This window comes from Salmo salar, chromosome ssa04 (genome assembly GCF_905237065.1).
Source record: "Salmo salar chromosome ssa04, Ssal_v3.1, whole genome shotgun sequence".
In the NCBI taxonomy this organism is placed as follows: Eukaryota; Metazoa; Chordata; class Actinopteri; order Salmoniformes; family Salmonidae; genus Salmo; species Salmo salar.
Genome location: NC_059445.1, coordinates 6,772,840 through 6,800,461, shown reverse-complemented (window position 1 = coordinate 6,800,461; position 27,622 = coordinate 6,772,840). Strand labels below are relative to the sequence as shown.

The 27,622-nt window shown below is 41.0% G+C and overlaps 1 protein-coding gene across 1 annotated transcript in view; it reads right to left on the bottom strand.

Annotated features, from left to right (window-relative positions):
* Window positions 1-27,348, bottom strand: part of LOC106610529 (interferon-induced very large GTPase 1) — a 145,942-nt gene extending 118,594 nt beyond the window's left edge. The window contains exon 1 of the mRNA XM_014209915.2: window positions 26,969-27,348. The gene's annotated coding sequence lies outside the window, so the exon portion shown is untranslated. The remainder of the gene's footprint in view (window positions 1-26,968) is intronic.
* Window positions 27,349-27,622: the final 274 nt, after the last annotated feature.

Sequence of the window (27,622 nt, the reverse complement as noted above, 5' to 3'; positions counted from 1 at the left end):
TTACTAAAGAGTTAATTGTTGCATGATTAATTTAATCATGTAATAATTAAACGTTAGGTAATCGATTGATAAAATAGCATGTCATCATATTAAAGTACTCACGTCACGACACTGGTTAAGTGTGCCTTGAATTCTAAATAAATCACAGACAGTATCACCAGAAAATCACCCCCACACCATCACACCTCCTCCATGCTTCACAGTGGGAACCACACATGTGGAGATCATCCGTTCACCTACACCGTATCACAAAGACAAGGTGGTTAGAACCAAAAATGTCAAATTTGGACTCATCAGACCATAGGACAGATTGCCACTGGTCTAATGTCCATTGCTCGTGTTTCTTGGCCTAAGCAAGTCTCTTATTATTATTATTATTGGTTCCCTTTAGTAGTGGTTTCTTTGCAGCAATTCGACCATGAAGGCCTGATTCACGCAGTCTCCTCTGAACAGTTGATGTTGAGATGTTTCTGTTACTTGAACTCTGTGAAGCATTTATTTGGGCTGCAATCTGAGGTGCAGTTAACTCTAATGAACTTATCCTCTGCAGCAGAGGTAACTTTGGGTCTTCCTTTGCTGTGGCGGTCCTCATGAGAGCCAGTTTCATCATAGCGCTTGATGGTTTTTGCGACTGCACTTGAAGAAAAGTTCAAAGTTCTTGACATTTTCCCAATTGGCTGACCTTCATGTCTTAAAAAGTAATGATGGCCTGTCGTTTCTCTTTGCTTATCTGTGCTGTTCTTGCCATAACATGGACTTGGTGTTTTACCAAATAGGACTACCTTGTCACAACACAACTGATTGGCTTAAACGCATTAAGAAGGAAAGAAATTCCACAAATTAACTTTCAACAAGGCACACCTGTTAATTGAAATGCATTCCAGGAGACTACCTCATGAAGCTGGTTGAGAGAATGCCAAGTGTGTTCAAAGCTGTCAAGGCAAAGGGTGGCTACTTCGAATAATTTCAAATCTATTTTGATTTGTTTAACACTTTCTTGATTTCTACATGATTCCATATGTGTTATTTCATAGTTTTGATGTCTAACCTATTATTCTACAATGGGTAGGTGTGTCCAAACTTTTGACTGGTACGGTATGTAATTATTAAAAACACAAAGCACATCAAGGCTTCATAATTCATAAAGGTCATGTTATCTGACTGCTGTTATCACATAGAAAAAAACATAAGATTTCCTAAGCCTATTGTAGCGTGTGCGTAACTGGCTGCAGGGAAGTCAGTTGTAGGAGAGCAGAATTGGGTAGCAAACGGAGCCCTTTATTTCGGCGAACAAACACACGGCATAAGAAACCTAAACAACTACGGGTTGACATAACCCGGTGCAAACCAGTCTGACGTGCACATACACGTAACAACAAACAATTCCACACACAGACATGGGGGGAACAGAGGGTTATATACACGTCAAGTAATGAGGGATTGTAAACCAGGTGTGTGGGAAAACAAGACAAAACAAATGGAAAAATGACAGGTGGATCGGAGATGGCTAGAAGACCGGTGACGTCGACCGTCGAACGCCGCCCGAACAAGGAGAGGAAACGACTTCGGCGGAAGTCATGACACCTATGTTAACCTCCAACCATATTTTCTGTGTTTATTCCAAAACCTTATTCATTCCCCATTCATTTTTCCCTCAGGGATGGCTGAAATAACCAGAGGTAACTTATTTCCGAGTTTTCGGACTACAAACTGGCGAGCTCTTTCGGTCTTCCATTGGACACGGATTGATTATCAGCTGTAAAAAAACTCACTGGTTGCTTGATGGTATTATCAGAGCATCGGAATATTCAGATATTTTGCCCCAAAAAAAGTTAAGTGTTTGAGGAAGTTTGTTTTTTGTTGGAATCTGTTCAAATCTGACATAGCGATTGCATAAAGGAGTTCTGTATCCATAATTCTTAAAATAATTATGTATTTTGTCAACGTTTATGATGAGTAATTTAGTAAATTCACTGGAGGTTTTGGGTGGGAATGCATGTTCTGAACATCACATGCCAATGTAAAAAGCTGTTTTTGGATATAAATATGAACTTGATTGAACAAAACATACATGTATTGAATAACATAATGTCCTAGGAGTGTCATCTGATGAAGATCATCAAAGGTTAGTGCTTCATTTAGCTGTGGTTTGGGTTTTATTGACATATATGCTTGCTTGGAAAATAGCTGTGTGATTATTTGTGGCTATGTACTCTCCTAACATAATCTAATGTTTTGCTTTCGCTGTAAAGCCTTTTTGAAATCGGACAATATGGTTAGATTAACGAGAGTCTTATCTTTAAAATGGTGTAAAATAGTTGATTGTTTGAAAAATTGAAATTATTGCATTTTGGAGGTTTTTGTATTTTGCACCACGCTGTTCCACTGGCTGTTGAATAGGGTGGAACGGTGACGTCCCACTTGCCCAGACAGGTTAACAGCTTCTACCCACAGGCCATAAGACTCCTGAACAGCTAATCAAATGTCTGCCCATGGAGTATGTCTCCCCCCCCCCCCCCCCATTTTTACCCTGCTGCTACTCTCTGTTTATTTTCTATGCATAGTCACTTTACCTCTACATACATATTACCTCAATTACCTTGAATAACCTGTGCCCCCGCACATTGACTCTGTATCTGTACCACCTGTATATAGCCTCTCTACTGTTATTTTTTTTTTTGCTCTTTAAATTTAGATGCACTATTGTAAAGTGGTTGTTCCACTGGATATTATAGGTGAATGCACCAATTTGTAAGTCGCTCTGGATAAGAGCGTCTGCTAAATGACTAAAATGTAATGTAAATGTAAATATTTTTCTATTTCTTCTTTATTTTAGTAAATACTTTAACACTTATTTTTGTTGAAACTGCATTCTTGGTTAAGGGCAAAGGGCTTGTAAGTAAGCATTTCACTGTAAGGTCTACAGCTGCTGTATTCCACAAATGTGACAAATACAATTTGATTTAATTACAGTTGGAACTTAATTTGGCCAAAGAAAATGGCTCAACAGAATTAAATATGGTTTAAACCTTAACAAAAGTTCTGTACAGGCTATATTGCAGAAATTAACAACAAAGGCAAGTGCCTACCCTACCCAACAAATGCCAGAAATAGATTGAATGTAATTTAGCCAATGAACATTTCTCAACAGAATTAAATAAAACAGGATCTGAATTTTTTTAAATCCGGATTTGATTAATGAATAGGCTTACAATAACAACAATGATATAGGATACAATAATAATAGTGGTAAAACGAATTATTATAAATACATTTTAGTTCCACAATTGCATCCTACCTGAATAAGGAGTTGCACAGTAACCTGCATTTGGCCATGACAAATCTTCCACTACAGTATTAAAACTATTTCTGTAGGCTTTTCACTAAAGGCATAATATTTTTCCTCTAACTTGTATTTTACTTCAATGAAAAAGTCCTCCAACAAAGGTTTGACAACCCTCCGCTATTTTGGTCCACCCCTCCCCCCAGTAATTTGCAATCTGGGCCTAAATCCATGTTTGTGGGACATGAAAGAAGCTATAGGGGAAAGACACACAGACAATGTATTCTCTGCAGTGTAGTTGTTTATTGTCATTTGTTTTTATTAAATAAGAAATTGACAGAAAGTTTGTTAAGAAAAGGCTTGAACTGTTTAACCCCGTTGTACACGTGTCAAACGCAAGGCCCGCGGATGAATAACAAATGTATATCTGGCCCGCCAATGATTTGGGTTGCCAATTCACTACAAGTCACAGCAAGCATTGCCAACGTTCTGCACGCAAAAAAGGCAGTGCATTGCCACACACACACACAACCCTCATTCCAGACCCACACACACGCAGGAGCCAGCCAGTGTGCTGTATCATACCGTCACATGTGGCACTGACCGAATCTTCAATCGGACCGAAAGTTTAAACGTGTTGTAGCCTAAATGTCATGCCAAGTGTCGGTTCCAACGGGTCTTTGTTGTAGCCTACCATCTTGGTTGTCAAAAAGTTACAAGATAAAGGATTACAACAGGACACACAAGCGAGTCAACAGTTGAGTCACCTACTTTATGAATTTACAGCCTGAAGCGCTCGCATTGGTGAATTCAACTCAATTGCGCTGCTTTCATGTGCGGTTTACATCTCTCAGCGGCATGGTCTCAGAGCATTTCGTATTATTCTGTACGTAAATCCGAGAAAGTCCTTTAGTATGTGTGTTTCCTATTGTATGTATTAATTTGAGATGTCCAACACACATTTCGTATGATATGTTACGAATTACAATTAATAGTATATGTTACAAATTAGCAAAACGTACAATATGTTACAAATGTTCTAAATGTATGATATGTTATGAATTCTAGCTTCTTAGCTAAAAAGTTGTCCGTAATGAGATTCAAACTTGCAACCTTTGGGTTGCTAGACGTTCACATTATACGACTACTCATCCACCCAGACTAACCAACCTCCTTTCGTTTTTAGTAACCATCTGTCTTATGTAACCATACCAAACGGAACATATCATACTAATGGAGTGTCTCAGATTTATGTACAGAATAATACGAAATTCTCTGAGAACAGGTTGAGTGTACAGACATGCCACAGTCCTAGCTAGTCTACAAAAATTTTGCAGTCTGGTTTCGTTTTTTTTAAGCTTGACAATGTATACACCCCCCCAAGACATGACATGTTGAGTGCACCATACAGAAATGCTCCATTCAACCACACCAGTGATCCATGCAGTGAAAAACAATTTTATAACAACCTAGCTAAAGTTTTGTTATTTGGGCCAAGTGAAGAAAAAACTAAAACAGCGACAGGTGGTGGTACTTGGATTTTAATTTTTTACACGAATAAAGTGGCAATATTTTGAGAATAAAAAGTGCATATACTAGGTCCATGACAGGGGTTTGGGGGCAGCACTTGAGCCCGACAGGGACGTGCAATCCTACTCCACGAAATCCATGACCTACATTCACAAGATAATAAACTGGTTTGCATAGGCCTATACACCTACTTCATTGGAAGTGTAGTCTACATAAAACACCATGCCATTACGCACACATTTGTAAATTAACTTCTCGTTTCGACGTATAGGCTGCTGGCCTGGCTGTTACTCTCTAAAATATACTATGCACGGTGTTGGCACGCAGGGGATTGAGGATACCACTGTAGCGACTTCGAAGGGCAACATAACAAGGACTGATGCACGTAAACTCCGTCTCTTCGCAGTCTGACAAAACACCATGGCGGTTAGAATGGTATTGCTTTGGGGTCTCTTATGGCTCAGTTGGTACAGCATGGCCCTTGCAACGCTAGGGTTGCGGTTTCGATTCTCACGGGGGAAATTAAAATGTATGCACTCATTACTGTAAGACGCTCTGGAAAAGAGCTTCTGCTAAATGACTCAAATGTAACAGTGCCCTGTTTGAGTGTATTAACTCCACACACCTGTCTCTACCTATGTATTTAACCACACGGACTTGAATGAAATACCTTGTCCGTGTGGTTCCTAAAAATAATCTGCGGCATAACCTCTTCCAAATCCTGATTAGCCTGCTTATAATACTATGCGTATGTGCTAAAATAGAAAGGATTTCCTTGTTACTAAAGCCAATTCTAAAGTATTGTTTCACCAGGTCATCTAACTGCAGGCATTTCAGCGGTGGCGCGCACGGCAACAGGGAGCCAGAGAAACGTGTAGTTAACGAAATCCCCTACTTTAATCTTGAAATATAACTGCGACTTTATGCTCTGTTTAACCCCATAGTACACGTGTGTCAAACGCAAAGCCCGCTGGCCATATGACACATTTGCATCCTGCCCGTGCAAAGATTTTGGGTTGTCAATTCATTTGGGCCCGCTTCCATAACACTCGAGATTCGCTGCAAGTCACAGCATATCCCCTACTTTAAGCTTGCAATATAACTGCGACATTATTCTCAATTTTGACTTTATAAAAAATAAAAATAAAAATTTATTCTTCAAATTATATTTCGAGTTTATTCTTGAAATATTGCCACTTTTTTCACGAAATTTAATTTAGACTTTATTCTCGAAATATTGCCACTTTTTAAAAGTAGACTACTATCCAAACAACAACAAAAATATCTTCACTCTGCCATAATACTCTTCCGTAATTTGGAGTTATTAAATAGGCTTTTTTATTTTATGGTCGCAGCATATTATGCACATCTGCATGCATAGCAGCAACGGCTGGACAAATATTATTTATCTATTTTGTTTTAATATGTTAAAACCTGTTAGGGCTAGGGGGCAGTATTGACACGGCTGGATAAAAAACATACCCGATTTAATCTGGTTACCACTCCTACCCAGTAACTAGAATATGCATATACTTATTACATATGGATAGAAAACACCCTAAATTTTCTAAAACTGTTTGAATGGTGTCTGTGAGTATAACAGAACTCAAATGGCAGGTCAAAACCTGAGAGATTCCTTTACAGGAAGTGGCCTGTCTGACCATTTGTTGAACTTCTTTTCCATCTCTATCATTTACTAAGGATCTCTGCTCTAACGTGACACTTCCCACGTCGTCCATAGGCGCTCAGAGCCCGGGAAAAAACAGAATGTCGTCATTCCAGCCCCAGGCTGAAACACATTATCGCCTTTCTCAAGTGGCCGATCAAGAGACACTGGGCTTATGCGCGTGACCCCGACCGCCCCCGCCTTTGGGATTTTTTTCCTCTGTCTGCCGAAAAGGAGATTCCCTGTCGGAATATTATCGCTTTCTACGAGAAAAATGGCGTAAAAATAGATTTTAAACAGCGGTTGACATGCTTCGAAGTACGGTAATGGAATATTTAGAATTTTATTGTCACGAATTGCGCCATGCGCGCGACACTTCTTTACTATTTCGGATAGTGTCTGGAACGCACGAACAAAACGCCGCTATTCGGATATAACGATGGATTATTTTGGACCAAACCAACATTTGTTATTGAAGTAGCAGTCCTGGGTGTGCATTCTGACGAAGACAACAAAAGGTAATCAAACTTTTATAATAGTAAATATGATTATGGTGAGTGCTAAACTTGCCGGGTGTCTAAATAGCGAGCCCGTGATGCCTGGGCTATGTACTTAGAATATTGCAAAATGTGCTTTCACCAAAAAGCTATTTTAAAATCGGACATATCGAGTGCATAGAGGAGGTCTGTATCTAGTCTGTCCCTGCATATCTGTCCCCAACTCTGCTGTCTGTGTGCCATCTGTTGCCTGCTCTGCCTAATGACATCATTGTGAAACATTTCCATTAAAATTGAATTTCTTTCTTATGAACATTTTATGAACTAGTCTTTGAGATATTAGGCTACTAGGGTTCTTACTATGCGTTTTGATGTATTGAAAAATACTCTGATGTCCGTCTTTTATTTTTCTGCCATTTTTCTACCTGGCTGGCTACACACACAGTGTGTAGGTTATTTACAGTAGGAGATGGGCTTCTATCATCTTCTATCATTCTATTTGGGCTTCGATCTAAAAGGTAGCTAGCAAATGTGAAACGGATTAAAATGACAAGAGTTGACAGCTGTATGAGTTCACCATTTACACAACATATGCTGCAACCTTTTGTAATTTTAAGAGTTTGTTTCATATTGGCTGGCTTCCAACAATAGCTGAATTTGCAAAGCTAGCGAGCACCAATTCAGTTTCAGTGGTGTTTGCTATAATCTTTGCTACCCGGGTTAAATAAAGGTGAAATAAAATAAATAAATAAAAGTTCCCTTGCGACAATTTAGCTTTTGCAACGAGACCATTAAATATATTTAAGACAATGGTAGATGAGAGTGTAGTTCTGTTCAGTTTGGACTTCAGTTTATCGCTAACCTTATCACAGGGACTTTGAAGCACTAATTTACATCATCTGCATGCTGATTCCATCTTTGACGACGCCACATAAATGGAATAGGTACTAGCTAGCTTAATAGTTAATATTTGCGCGCTAGCTCTGCATATACAGCTAGTGTGTGTGTGCGCGATTGACTGGATGAACCTCACGGCAGTTACGTAGCAAGCTAAGGAACTGGCAGTGGATCAAACCATTGTGAGGCAAAGGGCGGGGGGGTCGCAATCTTTTGAAACTTAAAAACGCGCTATTAAGTGTCTATAATCAGCACAATTGCTTTCATTGCGTATTATTAATATTATTTAAATTACATAGTTATTTTTCAGTGATATATTGGGGGGGACAAATCATATTTTTCCCAGGATGGGGGGGTCGTGTCTCCCCCGTCCCCCCCGGGATTTCCGCCCCTGAGAGATGGTAATGATAGGCCTAACTGTCTTCTGGTAGATGGAAAGGCTTTCCCAAAAACCTTCTCTATTAAAATGTTAACTAGCTACAAAGTAGCCTATGCCAACCTGTCACAATGATGTAATGATTTTTTGTATCAAACTAGAGGCCATTTATTTTGCAAACTTCATCTCATGTGCTAAAGAAACACTGCTAATCAAACAACTTCTACCCCCAAGCCATAAGACTGTTGAACAATGAATGAAATGTTTTTACACTGCTGCTACTCACTGTTTATTATCTATGCATAGTCACTTTAACCCCAACCTACATGTACAAATTACCTCACTAACTTGTACCCCCGCACATTGACTCGGTACCGGTACGTTTTATAGCGTCGTTATTGTTATTTTATTGTGTTACTTAAAACAAAGTTTACTTTAGGTTATTTAGTAAATATTTCCTTAACTGTATTTCTTGAACTGCACTGTTGGTTAAGGGCTTGTAAAGTAAACATTTTCACAGTAAGGTCTACACATGTTGTATAGTATGCGACAAATACACATTTATTTGAATAGGGCTAGGTGCCTGCACACTTGAATTAAAGGGTAACTACTCTCAAAAATCATTTTTTTTATTCTACAGCATTAAACTGGAACAGGCGAGGCAGAGACACTAAGAAAAGTCAGAACATTGACTGCTATATTAATAGATATCCAGTAATAACAAATGCACTGTTAGCTATGGACTCTCATTGAGTCCTGCATATATTTACTGCTACAGTAGTTCCATCTACTGCCCCCACTGCGTCACAACTTTTCTATTTTACCTACTTTTTTCTCCCCAATTTTCGAGAAGCGAATGTGGAGTCATGCGTCCTCCAAAACATGACCCGCCTAACTGCGCTTAACAGCCGCCAGCTTAACCCAGAAGCCAGCTGCACCAATGTGTCGGAGGAAACACCGTTCAACTGGCAACCGGCGTCAGCTTGCAGGCACCCAGCCTGCCACAAGCAGTCGCTAGAGCGCGATTAGCCACGTAAAGCCCACCGGCCAAACCCACCCCTGACCCATACGACGCTGGGCCAATTGTTCGCCATCCTATGGGCCTCCCGGCCATGGCACAGCCTGGGATTGAACCCAGCTCTGTGGTAACGCCTCTAGCACTGCAATGCAGTGCCTTAGACCGCTGCACCACTCAGGAGGCCCACAACTGTCCTTTCAACACCAAATCTATCCCTTGGACGCTCTCTTTCAAACTTTTCCATCTCCCCCTCACTCAGGATCCTCTCGTCCTCTTCTTCATTCTCTCTCAGGATCCTCTCCTCCTCTTCGTTCTCTCTCGGGATCCTCTCTTCCTCTTCTTCATTCTTTCTCAGGATCCTCTCCTCCTCTTCATTCTCTCTCGGGATCCTCTCTTCCTCTTCTTCATTCTTTCTCAGGATCCTCTCTTCTTCTTCTTCATTCTTTCTCAGGATCCTCTCTTCCTCCTCTTCAATCTCGCTCACATCCTCTTGTAACATCTCATTATCCACAATGTCTGTATACTGAACAATTATCCACAATGTAAATATACTGAACAATTATCCACAATGTGTATATATAGTGAACAATTATCCACAATGTCGATATACTGAACAATTATCCACAATGTCTATATGCTGAACAATTATCCACAATGTATATATACTGAACAATTATCGACAATGGGTCTATGTACTGAACAAAAATATAAACGCAACATGTAAAGTGTTGGTCCTTTGTTTCATGAGCTGAAATAAAAGATCCCAGAAATGTTCCATATGAACAAAAAGCGTATTTCTCTTAAATGTTGTGCACAAATTAGTTTTCATCCCTGTTAGTGAACGTTTCTCCTTGTCCAAGATAATCCATCCACCTGACAGGTGTGGCATATCAAGAAGCTGATTAAACAGCATGATCATTACACAGGTGCACTTTGTGCTGGGGACAATAAAACCCCACTCTAAAATGTGCAGTTTGGTCACACAACACAATGCCACAGATGTCTCAAGTTTTGAGGGAGCGTCAATTAGCATGCTGACTGAATGAATGTCCACCAGAGCTGTTGCCAGATAATTGAATGTGAATTTCTCTACCATAAGCCTTCTCTAACGTTGTTTTAGATCATTTGGCAGAACGTCCAACCGGCATCACAACCCCAGACCACGTGTAACCACCCCAGCCCAGGACCTCCATGTCTGGGTTCTTCACCTACAGTGATTGTCAGAGACCAGCCACCCAGACAGCTGATGAAACTGAGGAGTATTTCTGTCTGTAATAAAGCCCTTTTGTGGGGAAAAACTAATTCTAATTGGCTGGGCCTGGCTCCACAGTTGGTGCGCCTGGCTCCCAGTCCTATGCCCTCCCAGGCCCACCCATGGCTGCACCCCTGCCCAGTCATGTGAAATCCATAGATTAGGGCCTAATTTATTTATTTCAATTGACTGATTTCCTTATATGAACTGTAACTCAGTAAAATCTTGAAATTGTTGCATGTAGCGAATACATACCTGTATTTGTTCAGTATATAACAGCTAAACTTTTCCCATCCACCTCTCCTTTGGCCTTTTCACAGACTGATGAAACAGTTGTGAGATGCACTAGATTTAGATTCAGAAAACTTTAATGTCCTCAAAGAGGCAATTCATCTTACAGCAGTCAAAAAACATATAACATCTAAAAATGTTAAATAAATAACAAAGGATATTTACAAACAAATAGGCAGGGTAAGTGCAATTTAATAGTGCAAGTGCTAAGTGCAATTATTCCAACATTTGTTAAGTTGCAGAATTGCATTCGGAATATAGAGACCTTGGCCCTATTTTTTAACCTTAGGTAGTCTGTACCTGCGTCCAGAGAGAATGAGCTGGAATTCAGGGTGGAGTGTGTGGGAAGAGTCAACCGCTATTTTATTCGCCTTCTGGAGGGATCTGCCCAGGTAGAGAGATGACAGTTCTTGCTGTTCCTGCCCCATGATTTTTCTACAAGTTCTGACTATCTTGCCCAACCTATTTTATTTTTATTCAAAAGCTTTCCTGCCAAGGATGGTGTTTCCTGCTGCACTCTTTCCAACTCCAGTCTCCCCACCAGCACAATCTGGACTTCATGTTCTGTTGGATTACAAGGACACTGTTGTTACCTTTGACATGAGTATAACCTTGATGTTCTTCCTGTTAGCACATTTACAAACAGAATTTTTCAGTAAAATAGTTTTCCCTCCACAAAGTGAGTGGAACAAGGGATGGTATCAGTTCACAGTGTGAACAGTCAAGAGAATGTGTTTCAGTTAAATAGTTTCAGTAAAAAATGTTTAAGTAAAATAGTTCTCTCTCCAGATAATAAAATAAATAATGTGACATCACCACATGAGAACTCTGAGGACTCAAGGTCTGCTACTGAACTGATTAAGATGATGCAGATAGTTGAAGGTGGACCATGCTTTAACGCTATGGAACGCTGATTGGGTCTTAAAGCACGTGGTCAAAACTCAATCTTTTTAATGCTACGTGTGTAAAGTAAGCAGGTTCAGGCGCTAAATTAACGCCTACACGCATCAAATAAATGTGTGCAAATGTGCTTGCAGGCGGTCCAACGTGCTAAATAAACAGCTGCAAGCGTACCTGCACACGTCAAATTAACACCTACAGCTGCTAAATATACACCTACACACGCTAACTTAACGTGTTCTATAATATGCTAATTTTACTAGCCAATTTCCCTAGCTCCTCCTTTCAACCAGATTTCATTAATCAGTGTACAGCCAGTTTGATGCAACAACACCACAATTGAAGATGAAGAGAAGAAACTTTCTTATCCGCTGCAAACAGACCCTAAATGACTGCACTCGGCTTCTGCTCTCCGATAATCCTGGACTTGATGCCCTTCAGTCCACGTTATCAAGGTTGATTATTTTGAAATACTATTATTAATCATAAAGTTGATGAACTAGCTAACACAGAGGATGGATCTGTTTGTCTATGCAGCTATGTTGGATGCTCAGACACTGAGACAGCAGTGTGAGTAACTTAGGCCTATGTGTCGCTAATATTGTAAGTCTGATTAGGCCAAGGGAGTAATATATATATTACCTCTTCAAAGCTAGGAGCGTTTGTCACAAATTAAGTGGGAAACTGTCACCAAAGTCAGCCCAGAATTAAAGTTCTTTCGAACATGACAGTACCTGTATGTTTGTTTCTCTGTCCTGGTTCACCCAGGCCGCAGGTAAGGTCAAGGATAGCAGGGTTCGGTACACAAATCTGGTTCTCGGTAGGTCCAGGTCTAAACGCCAACAGGTAAGTCCAAAACAGTCCAGCTCGTACACGGTAAATCCAGCCAATGTAGATTGTCTCTCTCTCTATGGTTCATAGATCCTTCCCGCCCTCTCTCTCTCTTCCTGGTTTTTCTTGACCTTTTATCTGTGGGTCGGCTCCACCTTCACCTTCCCCTTGCTTCTGGGAATTGTAGTTTTGGCAGTCGGCCATTTTGTGATCTGTAGTTCTGATCGGGGTGGCCATTTTAGTGATCGGGCAGAGCCCGTTTATTAGTTCTGCCCTCACATATCTGCCATTTATCACTCGACCCCCTTCTTTGCCACAATATATATATATATATATTTTTGTTGTTCTTGGAATGCTGGTATTTAAATGGCTGGATTGCTAAATGAGTTAATAGTTAGCTTGCTAAGCCGCACACCCCGGCCATAGCCGCAGTGAACGGCGTCGTCTTGTAACATTTTTACAGCCTTGCTAGCTACATAAAGGTGACTTATTATCGAGGAGTACTGACGTTAAACATGTTTTTGTACTTTAAGGCAAAACAACAACTGAAGGTCTAAAACTTCAGGCAGGCTGGCTAGATATAATTGCAATGCCACCTAGCCTTAGCCGCGCTCACGATTAGCATGAAAACATTTAGAAAACTCACATAAAGCTCATTTCACCTAAGACAAGCCTGTAAAAACTTTGCTAATATCTACAACATACCAGCTTTCCAACAGCACAGATATTAATTTTGAATACCCTTTGAAATATTAACATTTAATCTAAGCCTATGATGTAGAAATTAACAACTTCAGAACCAGGAACGTTAACGTTAGTACTATGGCACTGTTTGAACAGGAATCGCAGTCCCATGGCCTCTATTTTCACAAAACTCGTCTTGCAGAATGGAAACCATGCAGAGGAGCCTTGAGTGGGCTAGGGGGAGGCTGATAAATGTTTTTTCAGCAGATTATCTAATTGATCAAGTATCTCAGTTCATTCAGGAGATTCGTACCTCTGGCTGGCATGCACAACAAGATAAGCAGCACTGTAGGGGGTGTGGTTGGGCTTACTGTTATTTTTTTCACTCTTCGTTCTCCTGTTGTCCATTCTATTCGTTCTTGGTCAAAATTTCTATTTATGTCTTGGCTTTAAAATCCAATATTATAAAAACATTACTTGGCCACAATTTGTGACAATTTGTTTTTGGAATGAGGGGGGTGGGCTGTGTCACAATACATTAAGTAGCCTAAACACAGTGTTGTATTATTGTTACAGCCAGATCCGGTTACCGGGCTCCTCGAACTAGGAGAGGAGCTGGAGGTGCACCTTGTTATGCCATCACTCAAGAGCAACTGAGGTTTCTGATGTCCTGTGCTTTCAGTGTGTCTCAGATGGCAGATATTCTACATGTGTCTACACGTCGTCTAAGGTTAGTTGTGCTTGGGAGTAATGCTATAAACTACATACTTTAGATGCATGGTTTCCAGTTTCTTACCAATCAAAAATGTAGAATGACTACAATCAAGACAGGACTTTAAAATGACTATGATGATATACATTACCTCATCCCTGTCCATTGTTACTTTTTTTCCAGACACTTCAATCTGTCACATGCACCGTTATATTCTGACATGTCAGACTTGGCTCTGGATGAAAAGATTAAGGACTTGGTGGCTGCGAACGACAAACTTGGACCGGAGGCTGTTCGAGCACAATTAAGGGCATTGGGAATGTGGGTGCAGAGACGCAGAGTGAGGGACAGCATGCTTCGTGTGGGCGGCTGCCCTCAGAGCCATGTCGCAGAGGCTGCATAGAAGGTCATACCGTGTTGCTGGACCAAACTAGTTATGGCACCTTGATGGAAACCACAAACTGATAAGGTATCTTTGTGATAGACACAATTATCTACATCACTGGTGAGAAGTTGTACATCTCAAATTGTTCATCAACAACTAACAGTTCAGTTTAGCAACCAATGGCCCAATATGTCACTCATGTGGACAATAATTGTTTTATTGTGCTTCTGCTACTTCTGTGATCGATAGAATATCTGCATCATGAAATTAACAAACATGCTTATACTGAGGACACACTGAGACAAAAACAGTTGGAGCAAAGTATTTGTGCCTAAGTGTGAACAACAGGAGAGTCTGTCCTCTTGACTCATCAAGATAAACACAGTTATTTTTCCAATTGAAGTAGATATTGTAATCCCACATCTTCTGCTGCAGGAAACAGTCTAGAACAAACAGAAGTACTTATATTTGTGATTCGCAGTAGATTGTTCATTAACATTGTTCCACATTTTGGATGTTAATTTAATATCTGGTCTGCTGCTTTGTTATATACTGCAGGGACCTGATGCAGCATCTAAGTGGTAAAGGAGGATGGTGATGTTTGTATATTTAATGTCTTTTGTATCAACCAGTGCTGTGTTTTCTGATTTAGGTGGAGGATAGTCATACATGGTGGCATTGATGGGTACAGCCGCCTCGTTGTGTTTCTCCGTGCTTCCAGCAACAATCGCAGCAGTACTGTAATGGATTGCTTGATGAATGCTGTCTCCAGATATGGTGTTCCCTCCAGAGTTAGGACGGACCATGGAGGAGAAAACAACACTCTGCTTGTTCGTGAACATTTTCAGAGGCTCTGGGAGAGGAAGTGCTCTGAGAGGAAGGAGCACACACACAATCAGCAGATTGAGAGACTATGGGGTGACCTGTGGCGTGGTATGACCGATGTGTACCATTGCCTGTTCAATTTCTTTGAGAGCGAGGGCATTGTGGATGTGGACAATGAAATGTACCTCTGGGCTCTGCATTACATGTACCTGCCGAGAATCAATAGAGACTTAACAGAATTCTGCAACCGGTGGAACCATCATGGTTTAAGGACTGAGATGCACCAGTCCCCTGACTTTACCTCAAAACCTGTTTGTTTTGGACAATGCTCACATGCAACTAGTTGTCGAGCAAATGAATCCCCTCGGAGGCTCCAGAGTAGGCCTAGGAATGGACATTCTTCAACAAGTCATATCTTTCCTTGGTTCCTCAAATGTTCAATAACTGTTGTGCATGTAAGATGTCTTTTGCCTCTTGCCAATGCATACAAAATACATCTTGAAAATGTGAACATTGTTGCTTTCTTATTCCATAACTTTTTATAAATGTTTTAATTCAGTCTATGCTCAGCGCAGGAAATGAGTAACAGTTCAGTGAGCAGTGAAGTCCTATCTAGTATAAAGTACACCATTCATTAGGCTGACATGGTATGACGGTTATTGAAAAGCACATTTTCATGAATAGCTGTCTAATGCTGTCTGTTCTGAAATTATCTACATAACTGAAGCTTTTTATTATTTCACTGAGTATCCATGTATTCTACAGTCAAGTAAGACTGACATCTAGTGGACAAATAAATTAAAACCTTATTGCAATTTTGATTAGTTACTACCATTAAGTGTTGTGCAAATTTGAAGCTGTATTGTGTAATATAACATATGTGTTGTCAGAGGTTGCGTAACACAGTGAAAACTAAACATTTATTTTGTTTTTACCTTAAGACCAGTTGCTTTTACTAAGTTACATCCAAACACGCCAATGTGTGTCGTCCTAACCCACGAAATGAGAGATCGAATAAATGCACAATTTGATCGCTTGCTTGACGAGACACCACAGGAGCAGGGAGAATATAACCTTGTTGACAGGTAAGGTTATAAACTTTTGAATTAGATGAACCATGACATGCAGGCCAAGGCCTAAGTTTTTTAAATATTCATCAGCTTTGGTTTTATCAAACACTAATCGTCTAGAGCTACTAATTCAAATTTCTCCAGGTGACTTTTCGGATTTAATGCTTAAGAAACAATGGGTGAGAAAAATAAATGTACAGACTTAAATATTACCAAAGCTTCCTTTTTATACTACCATATAAGGAAATTATATCAAACAAAAGTGTCTTTTTAAATGTGTCAATTTCTTTCATGGTTGTATATACACCTACCATCAGCGTTCAGTGTTGCGTGTTGATCTCCATCAAAACTCTTAGGCTGTGAAAACAATGCAAGAATCCAATCAACAAAATTATAATTTTACTGAATATAAAACTGAATAATGAATGTATCGAGATACTTGCATATTCTACATCAACCCAATGAAGAGCAAAGATAAACTATCTATCTTCCAGATTAACCCCAGTAGATACCCATCTTCCTGCTTTCTTTATCTCATGGAGGATGGTATCATGTCCTTTGTGGTTTGTCTCTGCACACTGACTGCACTGAAGATCAGCATCTGGTCTGTCCTGCAGAACACGTCCAGATCTTTGTGGTGTTCCTGACAGAGTATCTCTTCCAGGTCTCCAGTCACATCCACCAGGGTGTGTCTCTGTAGTTTAGGTACTGTGTAGTGCTTCCTAACGTGGGTCTCACAGTAGGACTGAGTGCAGGTCAGACAGGACTTCACAGCTTGGACCTCATCACAGACATCACAGACCATCTCTCCTGGCCTGAAAACAATTACACACATTAAAATGTTAACATATTAAAACACATACCATGGCATTGTTGAATACTCAATGCTTATTGCTTAGAAGGGCATTCTAGAGTGTGCATTCATTTCATATACAGTTGAAAAAGATATCGGACACCTCTGAAATAGTTCCAAATATAGGCACCTTATTCCATTCTAAATCACTGCACCATGCAGACCTTACTTTCTACAAAGTGACAGAAAGCTAAACCAACATCCACACAAACCGAAATTGGATACATTGTAAACACAGGTACAATGAGAAAAAACAAAGCTATCTACATAACAATACCTTTTTTTGCAGCATCTAATGACCTTATGTGGTGAGTGATGAACATTAATTTCTCCTGTCCATCTGTTACAATGTTGCAGTCATGATGCAAGTGGCACTAGTGCTGTAAACTAATCCTGAATGTTTCTCGTTCGACCAGCTGTTTTCAGCAACTGGTATTGTTGAATTCAGTTATATTGGCAGATTTTCTAGCAACAAACTATTTTTGCTAGTTTCTAGCCTACAGTAGTGTTTGATTTGTAATGCATACTCCTCTACTGTAATGAACAGTTTCCTGACATCAACTCATTGTTATGGATGTATCCAAATAAATGTCACTAGAAAACAGATTAAACAAACTTAAATGCAGCTACTTTGCTTTTGTTCTACCTGCAGAGTTTGACATGACTGTGTTAGCCATAGTTGCCTTGCTAGGAAGCAAGGCATAAGAACATTGCCAGCCAGTATAGCAATGAACAAATAGAATGAAGGACCGGTGGATTTCTCAAACAACCTAAACGATAGAACTAACGACCAGGTTTAGTGGAAAGAATGAAATAGTATGAATTTACTTAAAAATGAAAATATCAATGAAAACATTTAATTTCTAAAGATAAATTGCGCCAGAAAAATGGTAGCAGTTTTACAGGCGTCTAACCAATTGTGCTATTATGTGGTTTTTTTCGCATTATTTGTAACTTATTTTGTACATAATGTTTCTGCAACCGTATCTTACGGCAAAAAAAAAGCTTCTGGATATCAGGACAGCAATCACTCACGTCGGATTAGACAAAGATATTTTCTTCAAGCAAGAAGCACAGGATATACTGCGAACACCCGAAAAGGCCGACATCCCCGTTATTGGCAAGAGAAAGAGACGCAGGTACAGAGGACTCAGAGCGGGGTACCTCGTAAGGATCCGGAGAAGGCAAGTGGGAAAGCTGCCGTTACAGTCAATATTACTCGCCAACGTACAATCATTGGACAATAAATTAGATGAGGTACGAACACGAATATCCTACCAACGGGACATCAAAAACTGTAATATCTTATGTTTCACGGAATTGTGGCTGAATAACAACATGGATATTCAGCTAGCGGGATATACGCTGCACCGGCAGGATAGAACAGCACAGAACAGTAAGTCGAGGGGGGGCGGTCTGTGCATATTTGTAAACAGCTGGTGCACGATATCTAAGGAAGTCTCTAGATTTTGCTCGCCTGAAGTAGAGTATATTGTGATAAATTGCAGAACACACTACTTTCCTAGAGAGTTTTCAGCTATACTTTTCGTGGCTATTTATTTACCACCACAGACAGACGCTGGCACTAAGACCGCACTCATTCAGCGTTATAAGGAAATAAGCAAACAGGAAACCGCTCACCCAGAGGCGGCGCTCCTAGTGGCCGGAGACTTTAATGCAGGGAAGCTTAAATCAGTTTTACCTAGTCTCTATGAACATGTTAAATGCGCAACCAGAGGGAAAAAAATCTAGATCACCTGTACTCGACACACAGAGACGCGTACAAAGCTCTCCCTCACCCTCCATTTGGTAAATCGGACCACAATTATATCCTCCTGATTCCTGCTTACAAGCTAAAATTAAAGCTGGAGGCACCAGTGACTCGGTCAATAAAGAAATGGTCAGATGAAGCAGATGCCATCACAGACTGGAACATGTTCCGGGATTCTTCCGATTGCATTGAGGAGTACACCACATCAGTCACTGGCTTTATCAATAAGTGCATCGAGGACAATAGCCCCACAGTGACTGTACGTACATACCCTAACCAAAAGCCATGGATTATAGGCAACATTCGCACTAAAAGTTAGAGCTGTCGCTTTCAAGGTGCGGGATGCTAACCCGGAAGCTTATAAGAAATCCTGCTATAACCTCCGATGAACCATCAAACAGGCAAAGCGCCAATACAGGGCTAAGACTGAGTCGTACTACACCGTCTCCGACGCTCGTCTTATGTGGCAGGGCTTGCAAACTATTACAGACTACAAAGGGAAGCATAGCCGTGAACTGCCCAGTGACACGAGCCTACCAGACGAGCTAAAATCACTTCTATGCTCGCTTCGAGGCAAGCAGCACTGAGGCATGCACGAGAGCATCAGCTGTTGCGGACGACTGTGTGATCATGCTTTCTGTAGCCGGCATGAGTAAGACCTTTAAACAGGTCAACATTCACAAGGCCGCGGGGCCAGACGGATTATCAGGACGTGTGCTCCGGGCATGTGCTGACCAACTGGCAGTGGTCTTCACTGATATTTTCAACATGTCCCTGATTGAGTCTGTAATACCAACATGCTTCAAGCACACCACCATAGTCCCTGTGCCCAAGAACACTAAGGCAATCTGCCAAAATGACTACTACAGACTTGTAGCACTCACGTCCGTAGCCATGAAGTGCTTTGAAAGGCTGGTCATGGATCACATCAACACCATTATCCCAGAAACCCTAGACCCACTCCAATTTCCATACCGCCCAAACAGATCCACAGATGATGCAACCTCTATTGCACTCCACACTGCCCTTTCCCACCTGGACAAAAGCTACACCTACGTCAGAATGCTATTCATTGAGTACAGCTCAGCGTTCAACACCATAGTACCCTCAAAGCTCATCACTAAGAATCCTGGGACTAAACACCTCCCTCTGCAACTGGATCCATCCTGGAGATGGTGAGGGTAGGTAGCAACACATCTGCCACGCTGATCCTCAACACTGCAACCCCTCAGGGGTGCGTGCTCAGTCCCCTCCTGTACTCCCTGTTCATTCACGACTGCGTGGCCAGGTACGACTCCAACACCCTCATTAAGTTTGCAGACGACAACAGTGGTAGGCCTGATCACCGACAACGACAAGACAGCCTATAGGGAGGAGGTCAGAGACCTGGCCGAGTGGTGCCAGAATAACAACCTATCCCTCAACGTAACCAAGACTAAGGAGATGATTGTCGACTACAGGAAAAGGAGGACCGAGCACGCCCCCATTCTCATCGACGGGGCTGTAGGGGAGCAGGTTGAAAGCTTCAAGTTCCTTGGTGTCCACATCACCAACAAACTAGAATGGTCCAAACACACCAAGACAGTCGTAAAGAGGGCACGACAAAACCTATTTCCCCTCAGGAAACTAAAAAGATTTGGCATGGGTCCTGAGATCCTCAAAAGTTTCTATAGTTGCAACATCGAGAGCATCCTGACTGGTTGCATCACTGCCTGGTACATCAACTACTCGGCCTCCGACCGCACAAGGCACTACTTAAAAATTGCGCACGTGCCAAATAAACTGATTTGATTTGACAAATGTGTGCTTTATTATAGTTCTCTGTGGTTTAGTTTAGTTTATTAGGATCTGATTCTGCACATGTAGCAGCTACTCTTGCTGGGATCCACATAAAACACACAAATACATGACAATGTGCCGAACAGTTATAGACAAGGACGTTAAATTCTAAATAAAAATACAATTAAAATAAGTTATATTGGAAAGACACTAGAAATGCCACACACACACACACACACACACACACATATATACTCTTATATACAGTACAGTTATATTAGATCTTTAGAACGAGGAGAGGCGCTGAGATAGAGGTATTTTTTGTATCAGTTTTTTAAAGCTAAACTTTTGTTTTGCCTGAGTAATCTCTGGTGGCAGATCATTCCATGATGACATGGCTCCATACATAACTGAGCGACGCATTAAATCTGTTTGTGGTTTGGGTACAGTGACAAAACCCATAGCGGCATGTCTGGTGGAGTATGTCTGTTTGAAGTGTATGCAAATAGATTATACAAGTGGTTCAGTGGCGTGTATTCATGGATGCCAAGGGAAGCCAGGCTTCCCCAAATATTTGACCGATAAAAATTATAAAATAATTTATCTTTCGTCTCTGTGTTTTCATAATTTTGGCTTAATCTCACCGGAGAAAGCATTAGAGCGAGGGAAACAGCGCCCCTCTGTCTCAGTATGTGTAGCCCATGTATCTAATGCTGTCTGGACAAAAATAATATAACATGTTGCCGCCGTAGTATTTGATTGGTTGATGACAAAAAAAATATATAAATTAATTTGCCAATAAGCGTTGAGCTGAGCTCAACTGTGGGTTGTGCTGGTGGTTATTGCTGGCAATACCAGCAAAAGCAGTGTCCATTTCCTCACCAAAAATCAGGGCCCTAGTCATAAGATATAGGCCTACTGGTGTTGAGAATAACACACGAGTATAAAGTGTGATAACCAGCCCCAGTCTCCCCTAATCCGCACCCATCGATGTGCTCATTGATGCTCTGCTACCCACAAAATGTCTCAGAGAATTGAAGTTGATGTCACGTGTATTAGATAGTTTATATACATTTTTCCATCCTCTCTACCTCGCACTGGATGATCCCTGCCTGTCAAAATACAAATCTGTCCATGTAGCTAGCAAGAAAAATGTACCAATTCGCTGACTTTGTAGCCTAACATTTTCTGTGCATTCCAAATGTACCACATGTGTTTATTATTGAACAGGGCTGTCAGTGATAGAATGTATTAATGACAGTAGATGTTTTATCAACTTGTAGAAATATGGCTGTCACGATTCTCTAAGACAGAACCCAGAAGCAGACCAGGACAAGGTGAGTAAAATGAAGGTGAGTATTTATTGGTAGTCTTGATGTGTAATTTGAGTGATCCAGGAGACGGAGCGGCAGCGGAGGTGAGATGATGAGAGTAAATGGGTTGATCCAATGAAGTCACTGTATCCACCAACGGCCAGGCAAGGGAGTTGAATGTTCCGGGAGAATGACTGTAGACAGAGTAAACGGGAGTGAGTAACCAGTAACAAGCACAAAACAACAAAACTAGCTCAGGAAACATGAGGCTGATACGCTGGCACAACATACTGTTCGTTGCTAATGATCTGGCAGGGAATGGATGTCAGCTCAGGGTTTAAGAAGAGGTGAAGATCAGGACCAGGTGTGCAGAAGGTTGATGAGATGCAGGTGCGGGTAATCAATAGATCTCCCGCCTAACTTCGTTGCCTGGCAACCAGACAGGGTACTTTCAGGAACCTTAGACAACACTCAAACAAAAAACAGTCAGCTCAGGCAGAAACAGACTCAGGAAGCAGGATTCCTGACAATGGCAAACTATGCTTTTTTTTTATACACGAGGTGTATATTCGACCGTCAGATTCAAAGGGCAGGATTAAGACATAGGGATAAAAATTGATTAAGTTTAGGGCTAAGGTTAGGATTAGGTTAAGGGTTAAGGTCAGGGTTGGTGTCGCAAGGTTAGGGGTAAAATGTGTAATCTCACTGCTCTTTTGGAGTAAAGTCTCCTTTGAAAAGAATAGGAAGATCCATAGAATGATCAGTCTTCATGGATAGACAACCCGTAGTTGATGAGTCAGCTCTCTGCAGATGAACCCTGCAAGTAGAACACTGTGTGAGTTGGATGTAACAAAAAAACTATAAATAACACTGAATTTACATCCAAATTAACTAAGTGCCATAAACAACCTCTCACCCCTCATTTTGAGTACAGGCCTCCTGCTTGAAAAAAAGTGGGTATCTATAGCATGGTCAGTCTTCATGTGTAGACAACTAGGGGTTGGGGAGTCCGCTCTCTGCAGATGAACCCTGCAAAGGTTTTCAAGTTTCAAGGTGTGAGGCGCGCCTCCCCAGGGCGGCGCCAGAGTTTTTCAGGGAAGGCTTGAAAGGAAAGTCAAACTGTATATAGTTTTCTATATACATTTCCATCACAAAAACATGTTATATGATCCTGTAGCAAATATGTAGTTTACAAAAATCTACAATTTTCTTTTTATCAGTAAATGTTATATATATATGTATATATATATCTTACTTTATATTAACCGAATTACACCCTATTAAAACGGTAGTAAACGTTTTAAGTGCTTTTACCCTTAAGTGTGTGTACATTACTGTATTTATACTTCGAATATAGTTTTCAATGGGGAAAAGTAAAAAAGTAGCTAGCGAGTGTCTTTAAAGTTCCAAACCATCATTGGTATGAATGGTGTGAGCAATTTTTATCTTGTATTATTTTTAAAAGGTAGACTCAACTAAATGAATTTGCCATGAGCAGCAACGTAGATATTGTGATGGAGTTAATTTAACAACACGATTTGAGGTATTTAGAATACTTTATAGTTATAGAGCATTGTACAGAACAAGGCTATGTCAATAACCCTGTTTTGACAAAAATGCAGATAGAACCTTATAATTCCAAGCTCTCGATTTGGTTTCGCTGTGCAGTGTGCTCGCTGGCTCAAGTGTGCTAGCTAGCCAGGGTGTTTACAATAAGGCTACATGAATTTGAGATGAGGAAAAGGCTTGTGGAAAAACCAACTCTCCTCCTCACCATTACAGGGACAGTTCGCAAAAATGATCTATTTTTCAATTGCTTACTATTAGGCTACTGACTGTAGAAGGTTAGTGTGGATATGCAAGCCACATTATGAATACATACTGTCTTAGCAAGTTTAAGAGACCTACTGTTAATCTGCTTTCTGTTATGGGGCTGCCTTGATGTTTTCTGAAGGGAGGTCCACTATCTCAGACTTTGAAAATTCCTGCACTAAAGTAATGGAAAACTATGAGGAGTGGTGTGTTTACTGGAAAAAATGAGCAAACACCTTGAAATAAATATTACAATTGTATTTAATTAGGTTCTTCGTATCTGCTTAGCTACAGTTGGCTTGGCTTTCTGCTCTAAATTATCATATTAACTTAATAATAATAATAAACATTTACAACAATAAGGTAAGACATTTGTTTCCATACAGAGCTAGTAAATCTGTTGCTAGGGTAACTAGCTAATGTTAGCTACATTGGGGCTAATTACTAGCTGGATAAAGCTAACGTAAGGTCTTGTGGAACAATATCATTTTCTATAGATTTGAATGAGATGGTAGCAAAATTGGTTACATAAGTAAAATGTATTATCTTCTCTTTTTGAGTTATCCTGCAGCAGATCTCAAATTTGGACTCATCAGACCAAAGTGCAGATTTCCACCGGTTTAATGTCCATTGCTCGTGTTTCTTGGCCCAAGCAAGTCTCTTATTATTGGTGTCCTTTACTAGTGGTTTCTTTGCAGCAATTTGACCATGAAGGCCTGATTCACGCAGTCTCCTCTGAACAGTTGATGTTGAGATGTGTCTGTTACTTGAACTCTGTGAAGCATTTATTTGGGCTTCAATTTATTAGGCTGGTAACTCTAATGAACTTATCTTCTGAAGCAGAGGTAACTCTGGGTCTTCCTTTCCTGTGGCGGTCCTCATGAGAGCCAGTTCCATCATAGCGCTTCATGGTTTTTGCGACTGCACTTGAAGAAACTTTCAAAGTTCTTGAAATGTTCCTGATTGACTGACCTTCATGTCCGGGTAAATCTAGAAACCTACCTCTTCTCCATTTCACTCTCCATCTTCTGTACCAGGTCATTGCGGGGGATCTTCCCCAGGATGTGCATTGTGATCTTCTGGGCTCTTTTACCACCATAGGCTGACATCATCTTCTCCACAATGTCTGTTGTATCATAGTGTTCACGTTTAGGCAGATGGCCTCTTGAGATGGGTTTCAAACCCTCCAGAGTTTGGCCATTAAGATAAAACCTGAACTTGTTCAGTTCATCCTGCTCCAGGTCATCCAGCAGGTCAATAAGATGATTGTGGGCCATGCTTTAACACTGGAAGATAAACAAAACCACATGATCAGTTCAGGGACAGATAATGACACTGAAAGCTGAAACTTCCTCAAAAATGCAGGGATTTTTTTTAACATGCATGCTGAAATAGTCACTGGAATTGTGTTACTCTAAACTGTAACTATTTCTGCATTTCTGTTTATGTTGTTGGTTTTAACATGGATAATAAAGTTGTATTGTATAGATAGAAAAAGGTGTCACGTTGTATAAGGATCGGAGACAGGCGCAGGGGTTTTATTTACACCCACCGGGGGGTGAAGCACAAAACAAACACGTATACAAAAACACAGGGATGTAACCCAAACAAAAGAGCGAGGATAAACCTCTAATAAATACACAGACGAGACCCGTAATAAATACACGGGACGAGACCAGTAATAACAATAGCACAACACACGCAGCATGAAAGCCAAACAAAGCATAGGTACTCACAAGACCAACGGATATGGGAACAATAATCAAACAAGACATTGGTGAACAGAGTGCACATATATATACAATTGCTAATCAGGGGGAATAGGTGTGAGACAAGACAGTCCGGAGTTGGTGGTAATGATCCAGTTAGTGACACCTAGAAGGCAGGTGAGTGACATAGACCTCTGGAGCCGATGAACGGAATGAGCTGCAGTACAGGGGGAATTTGTGACAAAAGGTTGCACGGTGTTGGGCTGTAAGCACAACCCCCACCTGAGGACGTCGGGCCCTCATACCACCCTCATGGAGTCTGTTTCTGACCGTTTGAGCAGACACATGCACATTTGTGGCCTGCTGGAGGTCATTTTGCAGGGCTCTGGCAGTGCTTCTCCTGCTCCTCCTTGCACAAAGGCGGAGGTAGCGGTCCTGCTGCTGGGTTGTTGCCCTCCTACGGCCTCCTCCACGTCTCCTGATGTACTGGCCTGTCTCCTGGTAGCGCCTCCATGCTCTGGACACTACGTTGACAGACACAGCAAACCTTCTTGCCACAGCTCACATTGATGTGCCATCCTGGATGAGCTGCACTACCTGAGCCACTTGTGTGGGTTGTAGACTCCGTCTCATGCTACCACTGGAGTGAAAGCACCGCCAGCATTCAAAAGTGACCAAAACACCAGCAAGGAAGCATAGGAACTGAGAAGTGGTCTGTGGTCCCCACCTGCAGAACCACTCCTTTATTGGGGGTGTCTTGCTAATTGCCTATAATTTCCACCTGTTGTCTATTCCATTTGCACAACAGCATGTGAAATTTATTGTCAATCAGTGTTGCTTCCTAAGTGGACAGTTTGATTTCACAGAAGTGTGATTGACTTGGAGTTACATTGTGTTGTTTAAGTGTTCCCTTTATTTTTTTGAGCAGTGTACATTTGGTAAAAATTAAATGATGATCACCAATATAACAATATAGGGCTCCCGAGTGGCACACTGCATCTCAGTGCTAGAGGCGTCACTACAGACCCTGGTTTGATTCCAGGCTGTATCACAACCAGCTGTGATTGGGAGTCCCATAGGGCGGCGCACAATTGGCCCAGCGTCGATAGGGTTTGCCTGTGGTAGGCCGTCATTGTAAATAAGAATTTGTTCTTAACTGACTTGCCTACGTAGTTAAATATACAAATGATAAAATAACATATTAATCTTCCTTGAATAGTTTCAAGTTGAATTGTCTACATGCACAGTATGTTTTAACTTTTAACAATCTTTGCCATTTTCTCTGGCACCGTTTTGACGGTAGACTGAGGGTCACTTTCAATGACACGTTAGTACAGTAAATGTTTGATCAACTACAGTAAACAATTTACTAATTACAAAACACATTAGAAACACATTAGAAACAATAAATAAGATGAAATACCTTTCATTAAGTTTTAGTGGTACATGTAACAATCACTTTAATCAACTACATATAGCTCATGTTACTGTCAAATGATTAATCACATACATACCTGTGAGAAGCCCACCCGGTGCCCCTTCCTCTTAACCGACTAGTTGAGCTTTACTTGTGAGTTCTCTGCCAACATTGACTGTAAACAGATATCTAGAAACTGTAGATTATTAAATGGGTTCCTCCAAAACGGGTTTGGTTTGTGACACTTTGTACCACCATAAATGTTTGACTCATTCTCCTCCTTCACCCATCTCTACTAATCCCTCTCTCCCCCTGTCAACCAAATACTCCCTCTAGGTGGTGGCAGAGAGGACTTTCTGGAGCTGATGGGTCCTAAGATGTTGGCAGAGAAAGCAGACATGATAGGAGTGAAGGAATGCTTTCAACGAGAAAAGGGGACCGTTTGGTGAACTTCGAAGGTGAGAGAGGAGGAGGATGGGAGGGATGAAGGGGGAGATGGTGAGGGAGGAGGAGAGAAGGGGGTGAGGGGAGGAGAGAGAGAGGGGATGAGGGGAGAACTTAAGGATCAGAGAGGAGAATGTGAGAAGGACATTGAGATATGATGAAGGTTGCTCACTACTACTACCAATACTATTTTCATCCCGTTTCACCATTTTCTCTCGAAAGAGTTTGTCAGTATGATGTCTCACAGACTCTTCTGGCCAGAAGACCGTGATGACATGACTTTAAGAGACTAGTAAACAACAAAACC